We start from the raw sequence: 11,638 nt of genomic DNA on the forward strand, positions 1-11,638 counted from the left end.
AGTAGGCCTATATGATCCATTGGATAGTAATAAGGCTATCTCCGTTCACTGTAATCTCTCGACCAATGTCAGCAGTCAACTAAGCATGGTTAGTGTCTGTATTAAATTGATGAATTGCTGTGCAGGAAAAACAGCAGCCTGAAGCTACAGATATAGAGCAAGGTGATGATGAATCAGCACCAGGGGTTCAGGTGAGACGTTGAATGGTCCACTTAGGAGAAGATTGCATAAAATGTTGCCCATGAATATTATCATTCTCCCTGGCTATTTTGAGAATAAATGTTATACCTGTAGGTTGTAAAAAGGTGCAATAAATTGGGATGCCCAAATGTATGCATCATTTCATTCAATAATATATTATTTAATTGCACAGAAATCCAGTACAGATGATGTAGGCCTAGTACAGCCCCATAAAACCTGAACAAATTACCTACCTATTAAAAATCAATTTCAGATCAAACAAATAGATTGCATGTACTTCTCATTAGGTCATTTTGTTCATTAAGGCATTATTTTGAAATACATTCAAGAAACTTAGAAATCCAGGGGGTCTGCCGGGCAGTGTCCCTACCAATGCTGAGACCAAACCTACGCCCTTGCCAGGTTCGTTCAAGCTAGTGGCTGGTTAGAATACACACAATAGGCAAGAGTATAATAATTTGCAATTTTAATACCACAGAAGTAAAAGCAGATGTACACAAATATCAATAAGGGACAGTGGGCAGTCCACTTACCCCCAATAAATAGGTAAAAGACAATAAATAGTATAAATAACAGTGGTTGTTTTAAATAGCAGTTTAAACACAATGACTGGCAACCATTGGTACTGTCTATGTGACTACGAGGATCGGTCACAAATCTGGCAACCACACATGCTACTCACTGGAACCGGCAGTGCCCTTTGAAAGACCTACACAGCAAAGTTTGAACGAAGTTTCTAAGTTAAGCGGTTCGAGCTGAATTAACCGCAGAAAAAGGTAAAAAGAATAAGAAACGAAGGAATAACAATACCTGGCATTTCATGCACTGTAATATTTACTACTAGGTAATCATAAAAGTATCCGACTACGCCAGCCCAGTAGTGCAGTAATTAAAATGGAAGAAATAAGCCCAGGTTCCAAGGGTGTAGGTTTGCATAGGGTCGATAGGGACTAGGCACGACCAAAGTTTGGGAAAGACACAATTGTCCCCACCAATATTTGGTTAATTTGAGAAAAAAATATTTTGCACAATATATTTGTGAACTCATTCGTATTATTATCAATACTATGTTCGTCGCCCAGAAGAGCTATTAATTAGTGCTGTCAGTTTAACGCGTTATAAACTGCGTTAACGCAAACCCATTTTAACGCCGTTAATTTTTTGATCGCGCGATTAACTCGTTTTTAGATTAACATTCTTTTTGCCCTCCCAAACTGTGTAGTAGGTTAACGTCACGTTTGAGTGAATGATGAGCGCGATACGGCGAAATGGATAATAAAAAGCTTCTGAATAGAAAGTTTACCTTTAAAAGTTGTGTTGTGCAAAAGAAGCGAGCTTCACTGTTGTCTGAAAATGTCAACAGGCAGCTGGTTGAAAGCACAGAAGTAGTTGGCTTACCTTTTATTGGTAACCTTACTGTTACGGTTTATTGTTTTTGAAACAAGAGGCCTGACTTCTATGTTCACAGCAAACTTGAAAAAAAAAAATATTAAGCCATGGTTTAACTGCACTATAGGCTGAGTCCTTGTTTATCTTAAATGTGCACTTTATCATTTTATTTTGTACCGCCCTGTTTGGCAATGTTGTTTTTCAATAAAATAAAACATTGCTTAAAGCAAGCCAATCCACTTTTCCATGTTGATAAGAGCATTAAAATAAAATAAAAATGATGGAAAAAAATAATCGAAGGGACATTTAGAGTAGATAAAAATGTGCGATTAATTTAATCGCGATTCATTTTGAGTTAACTATGACAAAAATGCGATTAATCGCGATTAAATATTTTAATCGTTTGACAGCACTACTATTAATACATTTCCAAATTTTCCAATGCGCCCTCGAGCCTGCGAGACAAGATGTTGTCATTTAATTGGCTGAAGAAGCCAGCTCTGCACAGGCACATGGCCTGGTGAGTTTCTCCGTCAGGCACGCAAGGCTCCTGTGCTTCCCCTGCAGGTTTTTGACCTCCAAAGGTATTGTTTTATTTGGTATAGGTAACTGGGCATCGGGACCGGCCTAGCTATTGTTAACTTGACACTGCCGGTTCCCGTGAGTGGCATGTGTGGTTGCCAGATTTGTGACCGATCCTCATAGTCACATTGACAGTACCAATGGTTGCCAGTCATTGTGTTTAAACTGCTATTCAAAACAACCACTGTTAATTATATTATTTATTGTCTTTTACCTATTTATTGGGGGTAAGTGGACTGCCCACTGTCCCTTATTGATATTTGTGTATCTGCTTTTACTTCTGTGATATTAAAATTGCAAATTATTATACTTTTACCTATTGTGTGTATTCGACACCAGCCACAAGCTTGAACAAACCTGGGCTTATTTATTACATTTTAATTACTGCCCTACTGGGCTGGCGTAGTCGGCTACTTTTATGATTACCTAGTAGTAATTATTAGTATTTGCATTTCCGGCCCCTTACACATGCTATATGCAAAAGCAACTTAACAGCAAGTTGTCGAACAACATTTGGGCAACAAAACCGAGATTTTGAACAACGGTAAATGAACGAGTGCAGTGAAATGTTTGTTATGTGTGTTAGTGATAAGTGTGCACCCCTATGCTTCCACACACACCATCCAAGGTGCAGAGAGTTATGTGGGGATGTACAATATGGACTGTAGAAGTCTCCGTTGGTGGTTTAAAGTATATTGAAAGTCTGTTGCATCCGCCAATAGGACGCGGCGAGGACGCACTTAGGAAATGCGACATCACAGGGGGGAATTGCCAGTGTTTCGCCAGACAATACTACTTAATTTGTTGGTACTAGGTGAAACAAGTGACTGTGTGAATGTCTCTTAAAGCCTCAAATCACTAAATTTACTCTGTAAAATGACAGTTTACTCTCACAATAGAAATAGTATGACTAAGTTGACATCATGAAAACAACTCTTGGCTTGATACTACTACTGTGCATGGGCCTAAATGCACAGACAGGACACTTGTATGAACAGTATTTACTTTGAATACATTTATTTTTCACTGCCTCCATTCTCTCTATGTGTCTTGGTCTTAATGGGGTTGCTGGAGGACGTGGTGAAAGGTTAAAAAAGCCATTAATCTTCAGCTTTGAAATGAGAGGACATTCTTTTAATCATAATCTCCAAAATAATGCCAGATAATCACAAGCTTATCATCAGGTAACATTTGTATTTAAATCAAAATGCTTTAACCCAATGAATTATACTCGGGTGAGCGACACCGTTGCTCATTCTAAACCCTGCCAGCCTGACTTCCTTTTAATACATGACTGATCCGCGTGTTGTGGAGCTGTTTTGTGTGAAAGGGATGCTTCAGAGGCTGGTGGCTGGGAAATAGAGAGGCACTGTCTGTGCGCTCCACTACCACAATAGCTCTGAGCACCGAACAGAAGCAGTGACATCCATCTACATGCAGATTCCCTTATCGTTATACCTCTCGTTCAGGCTTTCACTCTCCTATTATCGCACTGCCTCTTTTTCATCCACTCTCTTTTCCCCTTTTGCAGTTTCCCCCTCTTTTTTATATCCTCTGCCCCTCCTTACCTGTCTATCTCTCTCATCCTCTTGCTTTCTCTTTATATCAACCTTTCTGTCCCACACACAGATGGGTTGACACACACACACACACACACACACAGCTTTGGAGCAGGTGCTTTTAGTTCATCATGTTCACCAAATGACATTTCCCAGATTCAGGGCCATCCATCTGAAGTGCTGAAACAGAGAGGTATTATATCATTGTTTGTTCGATCATTTCACAGCCCTCTTTTCCCCTTTACACTAGTGTGTGTCGAATGGACAGGGAGAATGAACACCATCTGGTCACCCAACATACAGCCTCTCACAGACACACACATACGTATACACACACACACACCCACTCGCACACACACACACACGCACGCACACACACACACACACACACACACACTCACACACACAAACACACACACACACACACACACACACACACACACACACACACACACACACACACACTCACTCACACACTCACACACACACACACACACACACTCATACACACAGAGTTCTCTTTTTTTGAGGGTTTTGCAGCACTGTTGCCATTCTCATAAAAAATATGATATGAAAAGAAGAAACATTTTGCTTGTGCCATATGTAATTTCAGAGCTTATTTAGAGAAAATGAAAACAGAAAAACTGAGCTGTTTGTTGTTTACCGTCAGCCTGACCAATATTACATGTAATGTGTCCAATATCCCCAACCCAAATAGTCTTGGCTAATGTCAGCATTACTATATGTTATAGGAGCCCATGGGTACCAAGCACTTAGTTCACAGCAGGTTAATGTGGGAGTGCAGATTATGGGGGAGCGACCCTAACGACTCTCTCTGTGCCACTAGCGTCAGCTCGTAGAACAGGCCTCCGTTGTTCGCCCACGGCTAAATGTTAAAAACAGGGAAACGGTTCAAGCTAGGCGTGTAATTTAATATAGCCCGAACCAATTTTAAGTAGCTGTTTGACCCAACCTTAAATATTCTCCGGTGGGGCGTTAGGTAGTAAAAGCTCCAAGCGGGGCAATCAGCAGCCAAAGCAGGGGCTTTAGTGTGAGTTGAGGGCAGTTTCAGCGTTTCGAGAGAGCAAGCTGAAATCCCCCTCAGAGAAGTACTCAGACACATGTGAGAGGAGAGCAAGCTGCTCGTTGAAACAGAAAGCAACACAAATAAATACATTGACTAATTGACCAGATGATTCACAGTATACTTTCAATTGGAATTAAGGGTTCATAATTGCATTATAAACAGTGTGTCTGAAAACTTTTAAAGGCCTTTTTTCCTAGTACAAGTTAAAGGCCCTATTTTCATTCAAAGATATTTGCTAGCAGCCATTCGTTTCTTGACGGGTTGAAGCAAAGGTTTGTACTGCCTTTTTTTCCAATAGACTAGGCATCATATCTCCACACATTTTGCACACAACATTTTTTCCACCAAGTGAAATTACTTCTTCTCAAGTGTTGCCGTGAGGTTCTTAGTGATGTGACTATTTTTACACTATGTCAGGGAGGGGACCGGGCCTGTCAGCCGCATTCCTGCAATAACACTTGGAGGTTAACAGTTCTTTCCACTTCTCTGACATTTATTTCCATTTTCTGTCACACTCCGAGTGTAATGTTTTTCTTTTCTATTCCTTTCTTTTGACTGCAAAGGACAGAAGAACTTTGACTGCATAAACAAACAATACATTAACCGCATGGCATGTACACTCTGATGAATGTTTGGGGGAGAGGAAATGTTTCATGCATCAAAGCGAGTAGCCTTTAAAACAGCACCACTGTTGCCTCCACCCAGGAACACAACACAACATCGCACAGGTTGCTAGGCATGAAGGAAAGTCATATGTGTGACGGTAATTCGTTCATGTATGCAACACTACACTGTTAGACCCAATAAGTTGAGTTTACTTAAAACATTTGAGGAAAGTGGTTGCCTTAAAAACACCAAGTAACGTGAAATGAAAACTTTTGAGTACATTTAACTTAAAATCTATTGCAATATCAACTGCTTTGCCAAGTGACTACACTTAAAGCATTAAGTTCAATGACCATTACAATTTCAAGTTGATTTAACTTAAAATCTATTGCAACACACTAAGCCCAGATAAGTTGAATTTACTTAAAAAATTTGAGGAAAGTGGTTGCCTTAAAAACACCAAGTAATGTGTAATGAAAACTTTTGAGTACATTTAACTTAAAATCTATTGCAATATCAACTGCTTTGCCAAGTGACTACACTTAAAGCATTAAGTTCAATGACCATTAAAATTTCAAGTTGATTTAACTTAAAATCTATTGCAACACACTAAGCCCAGATAAGTTGAATTTACTTAAAACATTTGAGGAAAGTGGTTGCCTTAAAAACACCAAGTAATGTGTAATGAAAACTTTTGAGTACATTTAACTTAAAATCTATTGCAATTGTTGATTTCACTTAAAATATTTTGCAATAACAATCGCTTTGCATAACTACTACACTTAAGTGTGTAAGTTCAATGCACTTAATTACAAGTTAAGAATTACAAGCTTTTTATTTCACTTTTATTTCAACACTTTTTACAAAACCAAAAATACAAAACTTAAAAAATAAATGCAAAAATAAACGTTTCTTAGCACCTAATTGCAAACTGCAAGCAAGATGTTTTTAAGCGTCTGAATTTTTGGTGGCAGCTTGCATTTCCCCAAATGAAGCATAACCTGAACGTACACAGACATTCCTGATATAAACATGGAAATGTTCTCGCATTACTTCCATGTTTCAGTCTATAATGTTTAAATAGCTGTGCTCTCTTTTCACAGCTATGAGGACAGTACTTGCACTTCTAAAACATTGTTAAACACCAAGAGGAGCGATTCAACATGCTCCGCATTCAAGTTGTGACCATGTTAGGTTAACCACGGCTGATTTGTAGTGTGCCAAATTAATTACAGACTTAATTTACTTAATGCTTTTCAGCTGTCAAGAGCATTCACATTCCCATAATGCACTCTGTTCATGACTTAAACTCAGTAATTGAAAGCCACTTAACTTAAGTTACTGTGAATAACTTTAAGTGAAATGGCTTTAAATCACTGAGTTTCCTTTACTTAAAGAATTTAAGTTTTATGACATTACTACTAAATGTTAAGTATATTCTACTAAGTGTGATGACATTACTTCAAGTTTCTAAGTATATTCTACCTTTTTGTAGATAAAGTCGAATGTGTGAACAACTTTAAGTAAAATGGCTTTAAATGACTGAGTTATTTTTACTTGAAGAATTAAAGTTTTATGACATTACTTCTAAATGTTAAGTATATTCTACTAAGTGTGATGACATTACTTCAAGTTTTCTAAGTATATTCTACCTTTTTGTAGATAAAGTCGAATGTGTGAACAACTATAAGTAACATGGCTTTAAATGACTGAGTTATTTTCACTTAAAGAATTAAAGTTTTATTACATTACTTCTAAATGTTAAGTATATTCTACTAAGTGTGATGTATATCTACAAAGAACTTAAAATTTTGTAGTAATGTCATCAATTGGGAGAATATACTAAACATTTAGTAGTAACGTCATTACACTTAAGTTCTTTAAGTTAAAAAAACTCAGTAATTTAAAGCCATTTCACTTAAAGTTATTCACACATTTGGTTATATCTACAAATAGGTAGAATATACTTAGAAACTTAAAGTAATGTCATCACACTTAGTAGAATATACTTAACATTTAGAAGTAATGTCATAAAACTTTAATTCTTCAAGTAAAAATAAATCAGTCATTTAAAGCCATTTTACTTAAAGTTATTCACACATTTGACTTTATCTACACAAAGGTAGAATATACTTAGAAACTTGAAGTAATGTCATCAAACTTAGTAGAATATACTTAACATTTAGTAGTAATGTCATAAAATTTAAATTCTTTAAGTGAAGAAAACTCAGTGATTTAAAGCCATTTCACTTAAAGTTATTTGAACATTCAACTATATCTAGAAATTGGTAGAATACACTTAGAAACTTGAAGTAATGTCATCACACTTAGTAGAATATACTTAACATTTAGTAGTAATGTCATAAAACTTTAATTCTTTAAGTAAAAAAAACTCAATCATTTAAAGCCAATTCACTTAAAGTTATCGACACATTCAACTATATCTAGAAATTGGTAAAACATACTTAGAAACTTGTAGTAATGTCATCACACTTAGTAGAATATACTCAACATTTAGTAGTAAAGTCATAAAACTTACATTGTTTAAGTGAAATAAACTCAATCATTTAAAGCCAATTCACTTAAAGTTATTACACACAATCAACTATATCTAGAAATTGGTAGAATATACTTAGAAACTTGAAGTAATGTCATCACACTTAGTAGAATATACTCAACATTTAGTAGTAACGTCATAAAACTTACATTCTTTAAGTGAAATAAACTCAATCATTTAAAGCCAATTCACTTAAAGTTATTCAAACATTCAACTTTATCTAGAAATTGGTAGAATATACTTAGAAACTTGAAGTAATGTCATCACACTTAGTAGAATATACTTAACATTTAGTAGTAATGTCATAAAACTTACATTTTTTGAGTGCATTGTAATTAAATTGTTTAAGTACAGTAGACTTCGTAAGAAATTGGGGCTAACAGTATGAGCAGATATGTACCAAATATGTACTAATTTCCCAACCACCTCCGAAATACGTGGAGCTTAAATATCATGGATTCATTGTTCTTGCAATCGTGCAATAAGGGATCCAGTTTGACTCTAGACTTTAAACGAAAATTCAGATTTTGTTCAATGCAGTTTGGTGAGTGGAACCAGTACTGTTTGGGACATGACATGAGTGGTAGAAACACAAAGCATCCCCCTTTACGATGATGCTGTACCACAACCGTTGCAATCTTTTCTTTGGGCCCTGGCGTCAGCCAGTGTAATAGATGTTGCAATTAATAAAATAGATGTTTCCATTCTGTGTGTCTCTTTCCTGAGGTCTCGTTTGTCCTCCTCGCCTGGTGAGAGCTGTAAGAACCATTTGGATGGATGGGTTTGTTTAAGGACTCCAGTCTCTGTCGCCGGGCGGAATGGGAGACAAACGACACCTTGCACCTGAGCCGCAGCCAGTCAGAAACAGGACCCTTTGGCTACAACAATAAACACACCGTGATTGGACAACCACCGCATTCTAGATGGATGGGTCTCCCCTGATTTTGTTCTGATTAAATCCAATTAAAACCTATGAGAGGCTAACAGCTATAAGAGCGGTGCGCTGTTTCACAGGTGGACTTTGTCCAAGTCAAGACAAGAGAAGACAAGGGAGTAGATTCAGTACGTCTGTTCCATCTCTTCTTCACTTGCTGTATATGTAGATCACTCCCCTTTGCCAGGTGCCTTCAGAATCAGAGCCTGGAGTTAACACAGCTTGAGATATTTTTGCCTCCCAAGCTTCAGTTTAATGTTAAAACTGTTGTGCATCCCCTTCATAAAGTTGTAGTTCTTATGTCCACATGGAAAAGCTGTGTTAGACAGTCCTTGCTGTGGTCAGAATGGGGGGGGGGGGGGGGTCACACTTGGGAGCTTCCCTGAGAAGACCTCACCATTCCAAATAAAGCGAACCTTATATGAGGTGCCACATAAATCACTCTTTTTAAACTAAAGCAAAGGTTGCTGGAAATCATTTCACAGTTGACTAACTTTCCCCAAAAAGCTTTGTGAGTGCTCTGAGTTTGGTGATTGGGTTGTATTTTTAGAGCCAGGGCTAATATAATGTTTGAATGTGGTCGAACCCTTCTGTGTCAAGTCCCTGCAGCATCTGCTGCCTTTATTAAACTCCTACACACAGCTCTATCTCACTCTCTCAGGCAAACACACATGCCAGCATGATCGTAAGCACAGAATTGTGCATGCATAAACAAACACAACACACACACACACACACACACACACACACACACACACACACACACACACACACACACACACACACGATACATACAGATGCACACAACTAGCGAACATCCCTTAGCTGTATCCACCCACACCAGTGTCTGCCTTACTCTCCATGTCGTTATGTAATACCTTATAAATTACAGACATAATGAGAGCACTGAGAAAAAGACAGAGCACAGAATACTATATTATCATTATCATTTTATGTACGTAGAGGTGTTGGCTAAACAAATACAATTCAAATTGTCTATAAAAATAGGTAAGAAAAACGGCGTAATAGTGGGAGAGAACTGTGGAAATCAATATGTTCCTTTTTGTATTTCCCTGCCTCATTTTTTCTTCTCTTTCTTTCTGGTGAAAGATGAATCAATATGAAATCACAAATATTAGAGCCATTAGGGATTATTTGGGAAGTGAGAGGTACTATTATCATTTGCAATGTTTTCCTAAATTTTAGAGCAAGCTTAGGGGTCCAAAAAAGCTTGTTAGAAATGTTGTATACCTGTCATTTTTCTTATGGGGGCAGATATACACTCGGTCTACAACGTTCAGTTGGCCACACTTCACAGGACATTTTGTCTGACACCTGATCTAGCAACTGAAGCGAAAAAACAAAAGGGCTGTGAAACACAGGTGCTGCCTGTGGAGGTGTGCTGCAGGGGTCATGTGACCATGTCAAGGGACTGCTGAAAGGGATGGGGGTCCAAGGACAGGCCTCTGACAGGCTATCAAGGCACTGGAAGAGTGACGGATGGCTCTGGCTGAAATTCTTCATACTTTCTCAATTTACTCCTGCTTGTTGATGGTCACCTTGCCACAGAACAGGGCAGCAGGGTGACCATCAACAAGCAGGAGCAAATTGAGAAATAATTTCCCCATGGCTCTAACATTTGGGATTTCTACATCATATTGATTCATCTTCGACCTGAAAAACAATGAGGTGGGAACCCCTGGTTGACTTAGAATGTCCCTTATGACATGAACTGCATTTGCAGGCTCACATATTGGAGTTGGAGGGTAGGTGGGTGGTGGTGGTTGGGGGGGCTCAGTGTATTAAAACAAGAGCGTGTAGAACAACATCACCACTGATTTCTCAATAGTACCTGGTCCGACGGTGTAACATGATTTTGAATCAGGGGTGATTCATAGAACTGCTGTTCTGCTCTGCTCTTTTATGTGACTTATAAATGAAAGACTTGGCTTTCAAGTGGTGTGGTTTAAGGTGACCTTATGAAAAAGTCTAGGACTGACATCACTGATATCTCGTAATCACATATGTTACAAGTTAAGCAGAAAGGCCTGATTAGATCATTTATGTAGTGGAGGACTACTAACTTACCTCAAGCATGTGTGGTGAATGGTGCAGGATAACAAACTGATCAAATGATTGCAATTAGGTTTTTGGTCCCTTCTCAGATTCTATCATTGTCTTCACTGCTGGGTGTGTATAAAGGTCCTCACTGTGTATATAATATGTCCTCACTGTGTTTGATCAGAAATAAAGATTATGTCTTCTTGATTCGGTTATGTACCCCCCGACCCCGCTCCTTGCCCATGTCAGTCCAAGTTTGCTCCAGTTTAAGGTTCAGTTCTCCACTAGTCCGGTGACTAGTCAAATGCCAATATAAAGAGAATATCAGTTCATTTCCGTCAAAGGGAAATATACACAAAAACATTGTGTGACTGCATGTACCACTGTAAATGTGAATCTCCTTTTCTGAGTTGAGTGTGAGCTCACGGTCCATGAGTTTGAAATTGACACAAGACATTTCACTGCTCCAGAGTATAAAGCTAGATGATGTCATGGAAGTGTGTGTGCTTGTGTGTGATAGAGAGACAGAGAGAGAGAGAGAGAGAGAGAGAGAGAAAGAAAGAGAACAGGGAACAATAAACCTTGTAGTACTTTCGCAGTTGGCAAAAGTGTAAGCTGTGCACTTCATCTTGTTTTAAATTGCTAATTATTATTTGTATATG

This window comes from Sprattus sprattus (genome assembly GCF_963457725.1).
Source record: "Sprattus sprattus genome assembly, chromosome: 7".
In the NCBI taxonomy this organism is placed as follows: Eukaryota; Metazoa; Chordata; class Actinopteri; order Clupeiformes; family Clupeidae; genus Sprattus; species Sprattus sprattus.